The following is a 21,840-nucleotide window of genomic DNA, read 5'->3' on the forward strand; positions in this document are numbered from 1 at the left end:
GCAACAGCAACAGCTGTGAGCAACTTTCTATATACATTCAAGCATAAGTTGTAAAATCCCCTCCCCTCTCCTTTATTCACACGTGTGAGTGAGGATATTCTACTTATTTCAATCTTGGCTTTTTATATTGGTCAATAGAATTATTTTTTTCTCTAAATAAGCAAACATCTCCCACTGGAAAAGAAAATGAGAAAAATATCAAATAATCACGCTCATTTTACAAAATTCTAAATTTCAATTTAAAAGTAATCAGAGTTGCACAATACGGAATTAAAATATTCTGATAAAATCCATGTCAAATATGAAAAAAAATTCTACAAATTGTAGAGGAAAAAAGCGTATAAGGATTGAAACCAACCTTAGCAAAATCCTCTCTCAGGAGTGAACCCCAAATATACCCAACAAGACTTCCCTAATAATGGTGTTGTAAAGTGAGGGGTATAATTTAAAAGTTTAAAATTTATTGTAGGTATACCAAATTACCACCAGTACCTGCCTATCCTCAGAGGAAATACTGACTAACTATGAAATCACCACATGTCAGATTCGAGTGGTTGCATGCAGTAATTTCGATCGGAATATTGAACATATATGGGCTACTAGTTCGAGCTGACTTTCATATCAGACCTCCAATTGATACACGCTTAATTACTTCATCAGAATGTCCACCTTGTGGTGATTGCGTGCATATTTCTTTCATAATTAAAGTATGGAAAAACAGTAAACAAAGCCGGTTTAAAGGTGCCTTTTTAAGGATAAACTGTTGCGGCGTACAAACGAGTGCTTTGTTCCAATTTCTTCCATTCAAAAATACTACAGGCATGCTTTGTGGAGTTGTGAACTGACATTTCTCCTACTACAGTAGATGGTGTGAGCCAAGGACGCGATTTCAAATAAATACAGAAACTGTCAAGCCATGAATTTTTTATACTAAAAGTTAATCCCACACGATGTGGAGTCTAAAAAAAAAATTCATTCATATGGATCCGTGCTAATTACCTTTCTAATGACAATACATTAGACTCCAACCCAAGAAAATAAAATCTATAATAACATACAATACATGTGTCTTTATATCTATGACAGGACTATCCAGTCATGGACAGATGACATCGATACCTATATTTACATTCATACATGTACATTTAAACAGTCACCCTATCTCTCTGAAGATATCGTATCAGTCGTAATTTACTATAGGAAGAAAATTTTTCCTAACATTATGATAGACCTAAACAGGTTACAAACATGTGAGCTAGCTATACAGTATACACCATGTAGTGGACATCTGAGAAGTCTGGGAGACAGAGCAAGACACCAAGGACTAGAACTTCTCCATGCTGGGGGCTTTCTGTCTAGTTTTCCACAATAATGGATTTCCCTTCCCCAATGTTGACTTATTTAATTAATTCAAATTACCTTTTTTCAGTTCTCTGAATGCAGCTCTGTAAACTCAGCTTGTTGACAGCCCAGTTTGTGCTACAAATTAGACGAGACACAATTAATAATAATGAAAAATATGTTTGCTTTACAAATAGCGTAATTCATTTTTCCAACCATAAATCGCACAGCTTCAATTCCCCACAACACCATGTTAGCATATTACATCAATACATGACTGTGAAATTTTCACTATCATGCTTTTTTAAAGTGTTGAAATTTCTTTTCAGAAAACATTTATAATAGTTTGTGTGTAGTGATGAATTGGAACATGAAACTTTATCATTGACTTGCTGTCTTGCCAATGAAACCAAACCATTGCTGGTGTTCTTGTCCATCAGTGTCAAGACTTTTCACACAGGAGAAGTGAAGCTGCACGCTGTCAAAACTGAGCTAAAAAAGCAGTAGCACTGGTCACCCATCACTTGTCCAGCATTTTTCTTTTTTACAGAGAGACACCATCTAACATGCATGTCAACTTTTTAGAACTGGCAGATTTTATTTGTTGCTATAAAACTGGTTGTTTTTTTGACAAAAAGTCAACGAAACGTTGGCAATTTTGATAAAAGATACAGGGTGTATTTTTTTGTACAGGGTCAGATGTCAAAGTTAACTGTCTTTACAAAAGGGGAAAAATATAAATTTTGAGTGTTTCGCTTGTGACCAAACATAATCATGTAGACATTTGTCATTTGTCACTTCATTTTTTGCCATTTTAAGAGATTTTAAGTAGAAATTGTGTGTAATGTGGAAATAACTCATACTAAGTGATGGTAAAAAATAATTCAGAAGTAAAAATATGGAAATGTATAAAAATGTCTCTTTTCATAGGAAAAATAAGGAAAATACTTAAAAATGAATCTTTTAAAAAAATCAAGATTTAAGCAAATAAAATTGCCCAATTACATGTAAATACAACCTGTTTCATCAATAAACAACCAAGTTAATGTACTGACTGTCATCTGAGACTGCTCACACAATGTCACACACACGATATCATACACAATGTTTTCATAATCATCTATAAATATACTCTCACCTGATCATCAAACTCGGTACGAAAGAAAAATAAAAATAATACAGTGTCCTTCTTCAATTAAATCTCCATTAAATTCACAGAAACAGACAAATACACATCCTCAGTTTAATCCATTCAGTACCTATCATTAAATTCCCTCGATTGAAAATGAATTGTAGAATATATCTCTCACTCCTCCTGTGTTGTGTAGAACAACTATTCCCAACATAGACAAACTGTCAATTACAAGACTAAATGTTGTGGCTAATAGAAATCCCTCAGATAAAAGTTTCCAGAGATTAGGGGGGCATTAAACAGCCCAGGTACTGTGAAGGCTGACCAGCTGCCTGTACAAAAGTGTTTCTGCTTACCTGGGTTTTACCTGGGAGCCGTCGAGATCGATGATTGGGCAGAGAGAGTCTGATTGACAGTTAAGGGTGCACAGAGCCCACTCGCTGCAGAAAAAAAAGCAAATGACAGTCATTTACATGAATTATCATATATAATGTCTGAAACACGATGCTTGGTTTCCAATTCACACCCCAAAATAAGCTTTCTCTTCATTCTAACAAGGGAAAAAGTCAATTTTACAAGAAGGATAATATCTTAAGTGTCTTGTACTATTATAAGTAAAATCCAGGGATTTTAAACTTTTTGCTCCTGTTTAATATTTTTTCAAAGTAGTTTTTGTAAGCATGGCAACAGGTGACTGATATTTAGCTTTTTGGGTGTAAACAGATATCGGCTACATTTGACCAGGACAATGTGATTGTGTGTAAACTTTATCAGGGGCTTGTTTGTTTGTGTGCGTATTTACACCTGCTCTACATAACACGGGGATCAAAGGTTGACACACATATCATAAAATTGACACAAAAACATCTATACAGAATGGGCCCTCTGATGAGCTAGTCAGAAGAAACAAAAGTGTTTTTCGCAGGTAACGTAGCTCTACAGCAAGTATTGGCAGATCACTCACTTCTACCTTCTGAAAGTGTCAAAAAAGGACCCCAAGTATAGCAAATTACTCCGCTCTTCACGCAGTCTCAACTTCTGTTAACTCTTTTAAGACAACATCAATACCTTTTTGCATCTAATCTTCCTGCTGTTATTGTTTGCTTATGAATCATATCTGATATGCCATTTCTTGGTTATGAAAGATTTTCACATGGACTTCAAAACATATAGAAGATAATACATTTGTTTTAAAGTCCATAGTGAAAAAGCTATGCAACGGCAAAGTGTGCATGTAGGATGTTAATTACAGCACTTCAGATAAAAGTATACAAGATCTGGATCACAGTTTAATATTTTTTTCTGCATATTTTGGGGAAAGACTTCCTTTTGCCAATTGATAAGAGCATGAAAGATTTCAACTCTGCAGTGGCAGATCACTAAGAGACAAGGAATGGACATTTATTTCTTTTTCAATCCCAATATGACTCCTGTTTCATGACTAGAAGAATTTCAAAAGTCAAGATAAAAGATTCATTTTTGAGACATAGAAATATGCACCGAGATAAAACTCTCAGCTCCTCCTGTACCTACAAACAGAGTCTGTAGGAGAGAAAAGCCTGCACATACATTCTAGAGTCTGCCACCCTAAGATTAAAGCCTCGAAATTTTATCTGAAATTCAACTCCAATCTTAAATCTTCCCTTTTCTCTTCATGCAGAGTGTTGCCTGGAAAAAAGCAAGTTTTTATGGCATACTTTAGATTATCAAGAAAATTTAGCCATCAGAAAAGAGTTTCAAAATCCTTTCACTTTGACGCTCCAATTCCAAATTGTTACAAAATATTACCAGTATCTGATTCCAGAGAGTAGATAAAACCCCATTATAATTTTCACAGCAAATTTCATATTTTGATCTCAATTTTGCTATCATTTTAAATTTTCAGTATAAAACCATTTAATGCATCATAACACATTGACACACATAAAGAATTACTGAAGTCTTAAATAATGAACTCAATGCCATTAGCTGCAAAAATGAAAGAAAAATGATACTGAAATGATGAGAAAGGGTCTTACCAAATTTCCACTAATCCAACAGGATGACCACTAACCCACAGAGACTAATGACAGGGATTAAAGCAGTCCAAAAAAACAACAACACCCAGTCAATTCCCCTTTCTCACCTAATCCAATGTCCTGTTGCTTTTTCCACACCTTGCATCAAAACACCTAACACTATGTCCCTAACTGCAGAGAAGACAAACTAGCACTTAGAGGCCTAGGTCTGTCATTACCCATTCTTGAGGTGATGTCATCGGAATGCCTGTGCTAGGACCCACTGCCTTGACCTACCCTGGGATGCAGGGCTCTTCTGAGAAGAGGGGAACAATGAAAGCAATCAGGGACACCTATGTGAAGAAACAGATGAATACCTCCACAGACTTACCTGGCTCTCTCATTAAAGGTTCTCTTCAGGCCTTTATGACATAAGGCAAAGTCGGCCCTAATCAATTCCTGAGGGTACAATAAATGTGGAATTTATAGGGTGTTATAATTTATTGGCTATTGTCATTTTAAAATAAACAACTTACACTGAGGACAATAAAGAAATTAAAAAGTCCCCTCTTAGACCTGAGGATTAGCATGTCCTTAGCAATATACCCCAGTGAATAAACACTAGTGAAAGTGGTAAAATCAGGGAAATATTTTTCTAAGACTTTAACAAGATTATTAAAGAACCTTGTCTTTTCATGGCTTTTAAAGCATTAAGGTATTAGACAGTATAATTCATTGATTTATGTAAACAACAGGATGAGAGCAAACAAGCAACATTTCCAGTACAAAAACAGAGAAGTATTACCCCAATCCAAACCATTGTTAAATTGTCTAATACCACTTGAAACATCTCTTGGATTCAGAAGCAGTTCTTAGAACCTTGACAACATGAACAAGAAAGAAAAGATTTACCTTGTACATGTAAATGCATTTACTCCTTTGATGATCGCAGTTTGTCAACAAAATTTTATAGACCCTAGTTTGGAGTTATAACCACATCAGCAGGACAAAGTGTATATATACATTCTGTTCAGATGAGTACAGAGATTGAAAACGATATCTAAATTATTATCAATTAAGTCGTAAAATATTCTTAGCCAGTGATTCCCTAATATTCCCCTTCATAAAAGAGGCTAGAAGTCCTTTTCTTTGGTTGTTTTGATGTCTAACCCGCACAAACCAAAGCTAGGGTTGGGATGATAATTTGTACACAAAAAAATCATTTAACATATAATTATCTGCATTATTGGTTGAGGATCCACCGAGTCAATTATCTCTTTTCGTTCTTCTGACTACTACGTTTGTGTACCATGTCTCAATCACGCAAATGTTTGAACTGCTCACCTACTCAAAAATTTCCTTCTATAATTCCAACACTTTACCTCAAAATTCTGACACCAATTAACGATTCAATGCAGTCGAGGGGATCTCAATTTTCTTGGTGGATAACTTCTGAATATATCACAGGATATCGTAAATAATAATCATTAATCAAAATTGGCCACTTAAAAAATCCTCATCAATGATAAGTTTGCACCTCAATACATGTACATAAATCCTTGCATGATCATTAAAACTTGGAAGAACACATTAAGATCATGTGATCTTCATTTTGTATCTTCACGGCTTTCAGTGACAAGCTTTTGGCAAAATTATATAAACTTCGCAACTGGTTTCTTTATTATACTCTGCTGACTGTTTTGAAATTGCTGTCTGTACCCCTATATTAAATCTAGCGATCGGAGATTAAAAATACTTGTTTAATATTTACCTAAACAGCAATATAAAAAGAAAACCAGAGTACATAGAACGCGGTCTCACCTGTAATCGGTTCTCTTTATTTGAATTGAAATGAGCTGCAATAAATCATTCAGACTTGAAAAAACAGCCACTTTAGAAATGGTCAAAAATATATATGAGCCATAAATCTTGGCCAATTATACCAAGGCTTTCAACATCATCGAAATGTGTTGAAATCAATCTCTCATTCTGAGTGCATCATCCCTCCATGCTAAGAGATATACATGTATAAATTTGAAATATGTAAACAAATCTCTCAAAGCAATATAAATTTCGAGGAAAACATTTTCGTACTCACTGTTCTCAGCTATCGAAAAATCCGACTGGACGAGAAGAGGTCTTTACACTTGGAGTTTTCTCATTTTTGTGAGCTAATATTCATCACAGAGGCTGATAAGTCTGTTTATAAACTTCTTAAGTGGAATTGCAGTAACATTAGCATTGATACGATCACCTGAATCTGATTTCGACTGGCTGGGACGTCCTGCAGTGCAGATCTACATCTCATCATTTGTAGCAGAATTTTTCGTATCTTATCAAGATTTCAAAAAAGATTCAAGTATTGAAAAAAAAAAATTCTCATTTATGATGAAAAAATGCACAAGCTTCTGTGATGAATATCAAAGTGGTATCTAAATGAAAAAGGCACCTGACATGAGATTCTGACTCAGATTGGGGATGCAAAATGTCCTGTCAGAAAACAGCACTAAAAGAGACCATGGATCCAGATACTTTTAAGTTTTATGAGAGGTTAACATCATTATTATTTAATATTTCTCCCTCATCTTAATTCCCATTTCTTTTCTTTACAATCTTCTTTTTTTCTCTCTCTGGGGTTTGTAAATTGGAGTTATCATAATCCAATTAGCTGCAGTTAAAATAAAAAAAAATTTGGGTGTAACCGTTGAAACATGAGGGTACCACAATCGTACTGAATGTTTTATATATCTCCATGAACCCATAAAAAACTCCTTTCATCCTCCAAGATAAAAAAAATTGATTGATTGATACAAGATTTCATCATCTTGGATCACAAACTCTCACAAATCTCTTTGCTGTAGCTGATTTTTACAATGATAAGTCTTTAATGATAAGAAAGGCTGATTAGGGAAAAAACTTGATAGTCTAATTGATAAAGCTTGAATCCCACTGGGAGAGAAACATATTTGTCACAAGCCAATTACAGAGTTCAGAGATTTCACTGGAACCAGTTCAACTCACACTGCGCTAAATCTGCCTTGTATTTCAAGCAAGAAAATTATTACATCACTTTAAATTATGGTGCTTGCTTAGATATTCTAAAATGCAATTTAAGGAAAATAAATGTGTGAATTTAATGCAAAATAGATTAAGATGCTGCATTTTCAAATGTCTTGTTAAAAATTATGCAATATTCTTGATCCCATTTTATTCTGTTTATACACATGAAAATACCTTTGTTTTCAAGAGATTAAAATTGGGATTGTGGCATAAAGAAAATGACTCAGAATTTCATCAGGCCAGGTCACCACACGATACAATACTACCCACAAACTATAGTGATATTGGGGCCCCATCCTTGACAGCCCATGTAGATCATAAGGACACTTCTCTGACCAAGGGGAGATAACTACTGGGAAAATGGGAGATAACTTATCAGTGTTTGACTTCATTATCTATGGAGCCATACAGCTACAATGATAAAAGCCCACCATTTCACAGCTTATAAAGGGAAGTGTAAATGTTGACGATAAGAAATGTCACATAACGCTAAATATTTCATTTGATCTCCTCTCCGTTTGTCTTTAATAATAAAGTATGAAATATGGAAAATAAATATTTGATATATTAATTCAGTAAATCACGTACTATAGGCCGTTTTGAAGAAGGCCATCTTTTTTTCCTCCTGTAATTTTTTTTTCATTACAGATAAGACCAACTGCTAATCTTTGACATAGTATTATCTTTCACCAATCTTTTTCTTTTTTGATAAAGACGTCCTGCAAAGTATTGCATTTCATACGTAAAAGATAGATGTCGACAAAAAATGATTAAGTGGACCAGATATCATGATGTCCCAAACACGGAATTCACATCTGTCTCTTATGTCACTGATGGCTTATCTTCTGTTTGTTAGCTTATGTCAAGAAAATAAATATAAATTTCCTTTTCAGTAAGTCAACCAATAACTAATTCTGCTAATTCGTTGATAAAATCGGGATTCAAGAGTTGGTGGGTTTAAAGATTTCCAAAGCAGAGTAAACACCAATGCTATGAACAAGGAATCAACAAGTTTGATTAATATGGAGATCTCTGGATGAGATGATTTACATATGCATATAACTGTCCCTATAACTGTCTGCCTTAGACAACACAAGAATCTAAAGGCTCTTGGACTGGTTAAACCTAAATTATCACACTTCTATAACTCACACCAAAAACAAAAATGCCATGATAAAAAAATGATTTTGAATGTCAATCTAAATGCATCATAATGTTAGCATTTTATGGGTTTTGATTCAAATATCATACAGAAATATAAGACAGAACACATTAAACCCCAGTTTCTCTTCCTGTCAGAATTAGTCAGATCTGTATGTTTCAGAAGAGGATTCAAAATTTTATCTCAAAAAACAACATGAGTTGTATTAACATGAGGAAATGGCACATCCTTTAGTCTGATAGCACCCAACAGATATGTCTGATACACTTACAAAATGTTTTCGACATGTTTCATAAAAAAAAAATTCTCCTCCCACAAAGTTTCAAAAACATGCAGACTCTTGTCAGACTGCAATGCTCAAAATAAGCAATGTATGACATCTAAGCAATATCTCTGCATGTGTGCAATTGAAGTGGATTAAAATGCTAAATATTCCAAGAAAATAAAAACAAGATTTTTTGTAATCTTTTTTTATGTAGATAAAAGTATTATATTGAATATTTTAAGTTCTAGCATTGCACTGTTACCCAATATCTGAAGTTATTTTAAGATTTCAAGGTTTCGCACATGAAAGTGTTAAAATGAAGAGAAATTAAGATTCAAGTGATCAACACAAGAACTGAAAATAATAAAACTTTTCACTCTTATAATGGTAATGGTAATAGCATAGAATAACATGGCATTATCCCAACCAGATATCTAATGCCTACAGCAGTGTACAATGTTATCTCTGTTGCTGAAAACTGCAAATCTCCACAGGGAATAATGGTTAAATATAAGAGATATCAATAATTCACATCTATTGAAAAATCTAGTGTTACAGCTTCAATTCTGATTGGAATATATTCGTGGGTATTCCACTCCATTCAGGCTATATCTGATTATCAGTTCCAATGTATTCAAATTTCAAATATGCTTTCAAAAGCCTTAAAAGCAGCACTGTTTTGCAGTGAAAAAGGCTATCTCATGTGAAGGTTAATACTCATTCTAAAATGTAAATTTAACTTTTTTATGAAGTGGTAAAATATTAATCTAAAATAGACCCCTTAGGGTTTTTTGAAGAAACTAATGATGCATGCCCTTAGATTTTTTTTACAGCTTTCCAGTAAAATCTCACATAAAGTAGGGTAAAAGAGTGGAAATTTTTTAATTGAGGCCAAAAAAGAAGAAGGGCCCATTAGATTTCTGATGGCTGCATTAAACTCTGGGCTTATCTGATTGAATGAATTTGATGTGACATCATTTAATTGTAGATTCATTTAAACACATTCTAAGTGCTAATGCATGTTTGGTTGAGATATCTTTAAACATTAATATTGTTGTTATTTGCTTGGAATATGATCAAAAGAACTTTCAGTTTTGGTTAGCATCCAGATTTGACCTAGTACATAAACACTGAATCTTCATAACAAGCTCCTACTCTTTGGATGATGAATATCAAAATAATATGAAACTGGAAAATTTTCCTACACTGTGAATTACAGTAGTATTTTTTATTTTTCACAAACAATGAAATTATACACAAAAAATATTTTTTAATGTCAAGGAAAATAATCAGAGTATGCTTCTATACTTATGAAACATGCATATAAAGAACATGTTTTTTTTTTTTTATTCAACTAATTTTACAACCAAGATAAATTAATTCCACAGCATTTAATGCATTTCAATAAAATCTTTTTCGTCTAAAAACATACAATTTGATTCAATTAAAGATTGCTTTATATTTCAAACAGAATTCTTAAAAAAAAAGATTTATCAGAAATTAATGCTGACTTACTGTCTTTATGCAGTTGTACAGGTATATACAATGTATGCAGTAGTATCTCCACAGCTTTCAAACATTCTGAGGAATTTTGGATATCTGCAGTATAATACACACACACACTTCTCTAAGCAGTCATCGTATCAAAATTAATGTGATACTCTGACGATGTGACAAGAATTGCCCTTGTTCATACCTCTAGATATCTTCTGCAATTTACACACCAATTATCTACAAATTATAATTTTATGGCGCATGACCGAGCCATTTAAATAAGGACAGTAATGTGTCTGATTTTCCTTGCACTTAAACCCCACTGATATCTCCTCTTTTGCAATATGACCCGTTTAGGGCCTAAAAAGGCAGCTAATGGCCTTCAAAAAATAAGTAATGACAAACTTTTTATTTAGAAACTGAGATAAATATCTTTTGTATAGAATTTCATCTCTACCATCAGATCATTCGCAAAATCAAAAGAGAAGCTGAACTTTGGAGTCTCTAAGAGTCCGAAATCAATTTTCTTTCCAGAACAAATAGCGAATAGTATAGCTCTTAGTTGAGGAAAATTGGGAACAACTTTTGAAATAATAACACGTGTATTTCTTTTTCCTTTAATAAAAATGTTAAAGAATATATATTGACATTACACTTATCATAAATTTGCAACATAAAAAATCTTACTGCAATACACCATAAAATTCCTGTAATTATTTTAATCAATATCTAAAGCCAATAAAAATTAAATGCCTACCAATACCGTATACCAGTATTTCCCAGAGATCAACCCATCAAATTCCACATTGGCTCTATGGTACCCATTCACCACCCAACTCAAAAGAGGACCCCCCCCCTTCCCTGGCCATCTGTGATTCTGCCCCTCCCATCAATGAACATCAATGGACCAAACCTGTCTGCAGTATTCCATATAAATCTTCATTAAAACACCAATACTGATTTTGATCTGGCATTGAAAGGAAGTAACATCTATGGAATCAGGAGTAAATCACTCAGATAATCAAAATGAGAGCAAGAAATCCAGCAATCTACTCCTCAAGCATGGAGACCTTCAGGATTTGTCTCTGTCTGGGGACTACTAAAAGGGCCTACAGGATACAATGCTCTTGGAAGCAACCAAATCCCAAATTGTGGAATATCACATTGCAAACATAAGGTTTTGTAATTTATGAAGACCTTGGCTATTGACACTAGATGACAATCTTTGAGATCGGAAGTCTATCTTAATCTTTTTTATTTCAATGTTCTTAACACTTTTCAGTGACATCAATTCAATAGAGAGAGAGAGAGAGAAAGAGAGAGAGAGAGAGAGAGAGTGGAAAAGCCATCAAACTTTGGAACCGCCTGGTAATGACACACAGTTGTTAGTTTTATAAATCAAGCCAATCTTGCACTGTCAAAATATTTGATAAGTAAGGAAAACAGACTCTTAAATCAGAAGCACCCAAAAAAACCTCACAGCTACCGGGGATATCCCAGATTTCTGCTGATGATAATGCAGTATCATGTTTATAACGAAAGCTGGTTAGAGCTGATCTGACTTCTCTCTCACTTGTGAATGAGCAGAATGAACTGCTCTCTCGTTTTACAGACCTTTCAGAAAATAAACAAATTGATAACCTGAATGCAATTGTGGTAGCTTATGTTTCTTTCATTTCAAGCATGTTCTGTGAAAATAAATTACTGTAAAAGGAACAAAACTCCTTTTATTAAGGTGATGTATCCTTCATTAATCAAAAAAACTGAAATACCAAAAACTACAACTGCAGTGCCATAGTTTCAATCGCATTTATCTTCATACATCTGAATTTTCTTATCACAAGCCTGAATCAAGCCACAGCAGGCAAATATTGCCACCAAGTTTAAATAATATTTACCCAGACTAAGAACACAGGTATACCCTGCATTCCACAATTCCTATCCACCCCAGGAAGATGACAAGCATTGCGTCTTAAAAAACCATTTATGGTGTCAATAAAAACACTTGCCTTAATTCAGGTATAATTCCGGAGAGGAGAGGTGATGGAGGAATTTTGTTGAAGGTGGCTGCAGTAATCCACCCAGGGGTCGCGACCTTGTCCACACTTTATCCTCCATTTGTTTATGATTATGTGGAATCAAATGATCATGGACTTGTTTAGGGAGCCATTATTTACTATAGGCGGAGCAGAACCATGGTTCGGAAACTATGCCCACATATACACCCAACAGTGTTAATTATAAACTTTACAGGATTTAATTAATGGATTAGTTTTTCTTGAAGCTAAATTGAATTAAAATTTGTCACGAGTATTATAAACAATATACTAGTCCATTTATAAAGCTTTTCAAATCTTTCTTCTCCTTTTCTGCTCTTTTAAGGTGGAATAACACATCATCACAAAATGGCTGATCACTGATCGAAATGACATTTCGTTTTAGTAAAAAGATTTTATGGACTAAAACATGTAACTTACTCTATAGCCGAGTGGATAAAGTGTCGGACTTTTGATCCGTACATCCCAAGTTCGAATCCTACAGGGGCTTTTGTTGTTACTTACAGGAATAATTATTTTAGATATTCATTTTTTATCCCCAAACTGCAAATTTTTCGCTTATTTGACATTTGTACAGTTTATTTATCATTATATCTTTCATTAACAAAAAATTTTCTGTTAATTTGAGTGACTTTTTCCAGGTGTGTTATTCCACCTTAATGATTCTGATAATTGTTAACAAAAGAATTCAACTCTTCTGGAGACAAAAAAAACATAGGAAAATTGATCAGATTTAAAACTTTTTTTTTTTTTTGTTCACCCTCTGCTTTTGATATTTCAATTAAACAGAAAATGAAATGACAATTGAGGTAATCAAAAAATGGCTCCAGAGTGCAAGATCTCCCTTGTTGTCTCAACAAAGCAACTGTTGTATAACATGTTCTCAAGAGAAAAGCTTATCTATTCTGAGTAGGAAGTCATGAAGTGTGTCTATAAGTTTCATTATTACTTCATCATCACCCTACTCAAGATTATTTGTTAATAGGAGAGGAAATTATTCTGAGAAATCGGTTGATTACTATAGTTAGCATGAATATTCACCTGTGAGATAAAGCTAGAGGTTTTTGTGTGATTCAATAATTTTAAATATTTGTTCATCTTTGTACAATAATAACTTTTCAAAATTAAACTGCATGTATTCAATATCTCTTTCATTTTAATTACAAGTTTTAATTAAAAATGATAGATTTTTTTAAAAGCTGTAAATCTAAAATATCTTATTCAAGCAAATTAAAAATAGAAAAGCTTCCATTAACTTCCAGCAATGAGCTTGCATTACATTCAAATCAAACTTACATGATCAGATGAAGCCAATTTGAGTCCAGCAGTTAGTTAAGGGCATGTAACAACTTCTGGTCACTTACAGAGAGAAAAGTGGGATGAAGAGAAGGGACCACTGTGTGACATTGATTTAACACTCATAACCAGAAAACATCTATTTCATACCAAGCATGAAAACTTTGGAATTTAATCACAAAGAAAAACAATCAATCTCGATTCATGTTCATTAATATTCAAATTGAAATTAAACAACGAGTGGGCAATTCTCTACTCTCCCATAACATCGGGACATTAAATCTTTGTTCAGTTAGACCCTCATAATTATCTGCCCATTCGCTGCAAAAATAATTAGATCAACTTCCAAGAGGCCAAAATTTGGTCCATGCACTTGCATGGATTCCAATATTTTCAAAGATTTTCCTCTCATTTTCTTCAATTATATCATGGCCAGAGGAGAGCAGAGCCATTCTGTGTTAAGAGAGGCTTAAACAGGGGCCATGGAGCGGCGTCACCCACAGTTCAGCCTGGGTCGTCCCCAGCTTACAGTGATGCCACAGGCATGGAATACTGTATCAATGTCCAGCTTCAAGAGGCTTATCTTGAGCCTCTTGTGAAATATTATACTGGCCAATCTTGGTAACATTGGGTATTAGGGAATTGTAAGGTTACAGAGTCAAGAACTAATACTGATAGCCTTAAAAGTCTTTGTTCTCTGAGAGAAAGCAAAAAAGTAGCAAAAAAGTACAGAACAGAATTTTTCCTTGTTTTTATAGTTTATTAGTTCAATATTTTTAAAGCTGGATTGTTATGTCTTAAGTTTTGCTTTTTCACATTCTTTGAAAAACTAGAATAATTAACTTCTCCAATTGACAACCAAATCTTAATAATATCAATAAATAACTTATGGTGTACAATTTTCCAACACCTAGTAATTACTATTGAAAGATAAATGCTTCTCTGAGATGTTGACAAGACATTAGCCACAAACAAAAATGTTAGAAATGCCACATAAACTGTTCCATTGACAAGTCAGAGGTACGGTTTGTAAGAAATGACAAATTACAAGTGACATTTGGCCTCACCTAATCACAGAGGGACACTGCACTGGGTAACAGAGGCGTAGGACCGTCCCATACCCGAGAGCTACGCCGACTCCAAGCAGCATAGTGGAGATCTGATTACCCAAAATTTGTTCCCCGTATCATGAAACAACGAGAACCATCATTATAATAAGCCTGTGAATAAGGAACCGTCTAGCCATCAGAATGGACAATGGGAACTTGACAGGGGTCATAAGGGCCTTGGGGGCTTGTATTGTACCCCAGATGATACCCCTTTTTGTGCACACAAACACACTTAAACAATTGCACCGTATCACTAATTACAGAGAGCATTTGCAGCAAAGGTCTCTCTATGGTTAATCTTTGGCGTAAAAAAAAAATGAGAAGAATTATCAGCCATGTGACTAATAATAATGCTCCTCCTTAGGCGACAAAAAAAATGAATGGTTAATTGTCCATCTGGATGAACTGTAAAAATATTGTCAATGGTCATTAAGAGCCTCCGAGAGCACTTCATGTTGCTTTATAAATCTCTTTTCTTTTCTTCATGAAAAATGGAAAATTGCTTTGAATTAACACAAAAATGAATCTTAACAAAAAATATAAGCAATCCATAATAGATTAAAAGATTGAAGTTTTTTTTTAGGAAATTAACCAATGATATCATAAATGTCATATAAAAACATGATTTTAATGTTTACAAAAAAATGTTATCTCACCTCTTTACTTATGAAAAATTCCTGAAAGAATTCAACACACAATGGATATTATTTTCCCATCAGCTTCCTAGCACTTCAAATTCTGCTTTGATCCCCCACACTTCCCATTTAATCACTTTGCTCAGTTAGACAAAATTCTTTTTCAGTGCGATTACCCTTAAACAGTATTTGCTGTTGATTTGCGTAAATATTGAAAGAAAATAAACGGTGTAGCATTGGCCGAATCCCCCATACAAAGTGTCCCATTTAGTTACTTTAATCATTCAATACCTTTTGGGACGTAGGTAAACAATATCTTCCTCTGGTCAATACTACCTATGGTATCTAAATTGATTACCTGGGTTTGTCCCACTTTGAATCTACCGAGGGTCTATAAAAAAGCAATTGTTTGTGGCGCAACAGATTTAAAGCCACTGTTAGATGTGGTCAAGCTTATTCTGAATAACTTTATTTGGAAAATTGTATTGTGTTACTGTTTTATGGTTGTGTAGAATTTAGCACTTAGTTAGTACATAAGAAAGACTATGAGTCAGTTGTAAAATTATACACCATCCATCTAAATACATGCACTGGTACTAAAAAATATAAATACAGAGAAAAATCAAGTACCCGGTTCATATTAAATTTCTGATATCATCACTGATTATTAAATATATAGCTATATTCTTTTCATCATATGATATGATACACATGAAAATCATTACATAGATACGTGTCCCTTATTCCTTGTGATTAAAACATTGTACAAATATGTAACGGAACTGGTAATTTTTTGTCATACTGTGCAACTTTAAAAAATATATGTCTATCACAAGTTAAACCGATGATTCAAATAACTTAAAAAGTAACGATTAATTTAGTTTTTTAATAAAAATATTCCCATACATTTTGATATGATTAATAACCATATTTAATATTTGTTGCAATAAAAGTATATATCAATATGAAAATACATTTTGAATAACTATATTGAGTTGAATTGCAATTATTATTGAAAAATTGGAATCATATATTATATAGAAATATCGTGAGAATTTCAAACCACTGAGCAGATATAAGGTTCATGATAGCCAATGCAAAATGGCAGCAAAGCAGGACAACTGGGAAAAGGCCTTGGATAAATTACTAAATACCCTTAAAGACCATTGATATTCAGAAAATACATATTGAATTTTCTTTCAAGACCATATAAGTAAAACTTTAAAGAGGGCCATTGATACTGAGTAAAACTAAATAAACACTAGCATGTTAAAGCGTTGATGTTGACATAACCCATCACAGACAGGTTACAAATAAATAAACCCATGGACAATGAATGGGGGCCACAATAAAAATTCAATTAGCCTCTGGTACAGACCTGTCCATGCTGATATAGAAATTTACATCAGGTAAAGGAGCGTCTGTCACAGCTAAATCCCATCCTCAGCACTGACAAATTTCTCAGATATGCAGCATTCTTATTAAGATCCCAATGCAAGACCCCCCTCCAACCTCTTTACCAGCATACTGAATTAAACCTTTGCAGTTTTTTAAAAGTTTGAACAAGTGAAACTTTATGTTGACAAAGTTTTTAAGATTGGAACTAAATTTTTTTCTACATGTACTCTTTTGCCCCCCCCCCCCCCAAAAAAGGGGGTTGTATGAATAAGCAATTATAAAAGCCATACTTACAAATCAGTTGATGTGGCTCATTGAATTTGTATAGTGTTACAGTTTGACACAAAATTTCAGTATGTACCAGTATGAGATCACCAAAGCAAAAACATGAAAAGTAAAGAAACTGAGGTTCAGGAACCAGAAAAGTACCGGTGGCCCACCAGCAAAATTTGTTCAATCAAAAGGTAAATAATTCAAAGTGGAAAGACGCAACAAAAATACAAATAGATGGAAGCTTTTATTTAAAAGCCAAAAAAATTAACAATATTTCAAGATACTCTTTGGTAAACATACTTTCTGCCTGATTCAAACAAATTAGTGATTTCTAAGTTGATATCGGCACAGTGCTACTGAGGTCAATGGTAGTCTTATCTCAAGTGGGCTTTTAATATTGGAACAGGAGAAAGCAAGAAAGAATCTCCACGAATCGTCTGAACCGTCCCCAAAGTAAATAACACGCACATGTCAAAAAGACATCAGAGCTAATTTGTACCAAAAAACAGCTCTTGAAAATCTTCTACAAACAAATCAACGAAACCAATTTATTTAAATGAATGTAAAATGTCTTTCGATGGAGGTGTTCCACAAACATGAGGGGATCGGGAGGGACAAAGATGTGGTTATGTGGTCGTGTTTGCCGTCGGACAGAGAAATGAGGACCCAGATGTAGCTCTTAGGGATGACATAAACATACACAAGTGTCACACTTTTCTTGATAAGGCACTATTCCAAGATATGTACAATGTAAATAAAATTCAAAATCTGTACAAGTTGAAAGGGAGAGGAAAGGTATTTAGTACATGTATTTTAAATAAACAGAGAACTGTGCACAGCTCAATGGCATTCTTAATGAAAATAAAATACCGGTAAATAAATTTAAAAATTACTTCAATATTTTGATAATACAGGTTGTCAAAATTACATAACACTGGTGCCATTATTAAAACCAAGTCAATTGTCCTTACCAACAAACAAGTTGGAATAAAAATCTGACTGAAGGAAGTTTTTCCAATGGCAAAACCCCTTACGGAAACAAGTGATTGAAAAAATAAGTACCGGTATCATAGATGGTTGAATTTTTCCTCATAAATTCAAGATCGGTTCTCATGTTCCATTTTACATAGAAAACCCTTACAATATGGTGTTAACATAATAGTGAAAAGCTTAAAAATCATCTTTTGCCAGGGTAAAGAAGTATCCCTGCCAAAACATCCTCAATAATCTTTTTAAAGGTTTAAAACTTCCCCTGCTAATAACAGATTATCTTTTTGATCTTTTGTTGTCAAAAAATCAGAATACCAGGTACTTAGCAGTATATGATGATACATGCCCTTTTGGGTTTCAAACTTTTAACGTTAATATGAAGAAAGGTTTTAAAATGGAGTATCAAATTCATTGGGTTCTTGAACAATAAGTTGCTTTCTTTGGTGGTTCATAAGGGTATGAATGTTGCAGGTATAAGAGAAAAAAAACACATAACCCATGTGTAAATAATTTTTTCTGCAATGGTCACTTTCAGTACTTCATAGTCCATATTTTTACATCTCTCTTTGAATTTTTCTTCAAATATTCATTTACAAGTTTTACGGTAAGAAATATTTTATCAAACAGTCTATGAAGAATAAACTTTTAAAAGTATTATAAAAATATGGCATCATTTGACAACAACATTATTAAAATATTTACTTACATAAACAATAAAAATAAACAAAAAATAAAAACTGATGTATTTCTGGAAGAGGGCTATCTTGTAAATTGTCTTGGTACTGTACCATATTTTTTTAATTCCGGGATGTGTTGCACTTAAAATTGTCTTTGAATAAAAAAATTAGATTCACGCAGAGTTGTCAAAACGCATGTAACTGGGTGCTTATTAGTTTAAAGAAAAAACAGGAGAAGATAAGTGGATGGAAATGCACAACACTGCATACAAATGAGTGAGACATTTCATATTTACAGATCATAACTTTTCGACTCTTGCCATCAATTTGTGATCGTCTTGTGCAAACCAATTACTGCACCTGATATAAAATACAAAGAAGGCTGTCTGAAACCTGTCTCCTACTTAATGTTTTCACAAACCTTTATGATCTTCCTACAAATTCAAAGCTATATAAACCTATTTATTTATGTCGCCACCCTTCCCAGGTCTTTTACGGAGAGACCCAATTACAACAGATTCAAAGAGCCTTCTAACATAATAATGTAAATTCACATTTCATGTTTGTCCAAAATCTCTAAATCTCTCTAGATGAAGCAATACCCATAATTAGACAGAAACCCATGTACAAAACGATAAACAGAAAGTCGATTTCCCCAGGGGGCGTAAAGATTTGCATGGCTTTATTATATGTGCTATCATTTATTTGTCAATATGCTGGATTTTAAATCGTTGATCAACTACAGCACAAAATAAATGGGGACACTTTTTTTCCATACTATAATACGACTTAAATGAGAAAAGACGTGAGGTAGACCTAATTCAAATGAATAAGAGCAAAACACATTATACGGTGCATTTGACACAGTTTTTATCTATTGAATTGAGATGTAGCATGCTGGTAGTTGAATTTAGATTAGAAAATATTAAATAAATTTAAACATCCCATAGGCCAAAGGAATATTATTTACATATTTGGGTCAGAAAAACAACACAAGAACCTTCTTTTAATTGAAAATTTTACACAAAAATAAATTCAGTATATATACCCGGAACAAAAATCTGTAAATAACATCCTCAATAAAGGTGAACAGTAATTTTCCATCTCATCATATCAATTATCACTTATCTTTACTGTTTTAACTTTTGTCCTGAAAGCAGTCAACTAAGGACAAATCAACAACTTTTCATCATACTTGTTCCATACATCATCTAAAACTTCTTTTAAAGAAATATTATCGTGAGATTTTTTTATCACCGTTTAATTTGAAATTTTATCAAGCGACATTGTTATGCCTAAACTTTAATCATCGAGTAAAAGCAAGAAGAGTCCAAAACACAACATGGTGGCTAGACTAAGGTCTGACGATGATAGGCGACTAGGATCCACAGAGAGATAATTTGATACCAAACCAGCCAAGACAATTCATTACTGTCTCGGGTTATCTCTTACGGAACATTAAAGAGCATCCGGATATTTCTTTTTAATTTGACGGAGACATTTGTCATCGTATACATCATGCATGTTCCAAGGGTCTTTAGTATCAGGCAGGGCTCAGATTTTAATCAAGATTGCTACAGTATCTCCATCCCTGGCTTGAATGGCTAACTTGTACTTTTGACTTCAAAAAGTATTATAAGATCTGACAACTCTGTTTTTACAATACAGTTATGATCCAAGATGGTCTGTAGCTATTATGTACAGGTGAAATATGCAGGATCAATATTAAAGAATGGTTTCCATGACATCATATGACAAGATATCTTTTTTATCACATGCTGTGTCTTCATCAAATAAAACATCATGATGACAGTGGTGAATTTGCCAGTGTACAAGATACTTATTTGATATAAAAATGCTATAAAAGTACATGTATTTAAATCTCACTGGAAAAACATCAAATAAAACATCATGATGACAGTGGTGAATTTGCCAGTGTACAAGATACTTATTTGATATAAAAATGCTACAAGAGTACATGTATATAAATTTCATTGGAAAAACTAAAATTCCTGCCAGAAATTGAAAACCTTAAAATTATTTCAGACTTAATCAATATACCTGGTACATATTATAACAAACATGCTTTTGCTGTTAGCATATTTCAACTAAATAATTTCAATAAAAGAAAACAAGAAAATATAGAAATCCTAATATAAGAAACAAAACTTTCATGAAATGAGAAACTATCATAAAATTTTACCTACCACATGCACAAGGGTCCTTATTATGTAGAATGGCTATCAACTTTTAGGGGTACGGGACAATGACTTAAATTTGGACACCAAACACTGGGAAAGTGCTGCTCGGGATGAAAATTCACCCACATTCTATTGCCAGACCAAGATTGAAAAATCTGATAATTTTTTTTAGAATAAAATAAGAAAGCACAGTCACAATATTAATCATATATCAGAAACGCTCTCTGCTCCACAGTCAACTACCCATAAACAGTGATACCCTTAAATATAAACAAATTATTATACATTTGATACCCTTAATTTCACACAGATGGATGCAGAGTGTGTATTTAAGAGGACAATGATACTTGGAAAAAACTTCATAATCATGCTCCAGTGTGCTGTGACCAATTATATGGCTTGAAGCTTTTTAACTTTTCTACAGACCGTTTTCTTGGGGCTGCTTTTATATATTGGTATTACAAAAAGACCTGAAATTTCTGTTAAATCACCTGTGGTACCAGGGTCCGCAAATTACAGACTGGACAATCAATGCCTCTGTAAATTTATGTTTAAAATGAAAATCTTTGTATCATTACACTAAGAAAGCAAATATATTCTTTGCTTCAGTGATAAACAGGACAATCGCAAAATACATTTCAAATATGCATACAGCTGTTACTTCTTTTTTTTAAAAAACACTGAGGTATGTGTTAAATGGTATAAAATATGCAAAACTTAGTAATCTTTTAATGGGTTATTTTTTTGCTTAAT

The 21,840-nt window shown here is 33.4% G+C and overlaps 1 protein-coding gene across 12 annotated transcripts in view; it reads right to left on the reverse strand.

The window, feature by feature from the left end:
* Window positions 1–21,840, reverse strand: part of LOC105328290 (hemicentin-1) — a 51,747-nt gene that overhangs the window by 27,207 nt on the left and 2,700 nt on the right. For 4 of the 12 annotated variants that reach the window (XM_066075862.1, XM_066075865.1, XM_066075863.1 and 1 more), the window contains exons 1-3: window positions 6,569–6,727; window positions 2,830–2,913; window positions 1,420–1,479 (exon numbers count right to left, since the gene is read on the reverse strand). The gene's annotated coding sequence lies outside the window, so the exon portion shown is untranslated. The other 8 variants (XM_066075854.1, XM_066075857.1, XM_066075864.1 and 5 more) reach the window with 8 other exon arrangements.

This window comes from Magallana gigas, chromosome 2 (genome assembly GCF_963853765.1).
Source record: "Magallana gigas chromosome 2, xbMagGiga1.1, whole genome shotgun sequence".
In the NCBI taxonomy this organism is placed as follows: domain Eukaryota; kingdom Metazoa; phylum Mollusca; class Bivalvia; order Ostreida; family Ostreidae; genus Magallana; species Magallana gigas.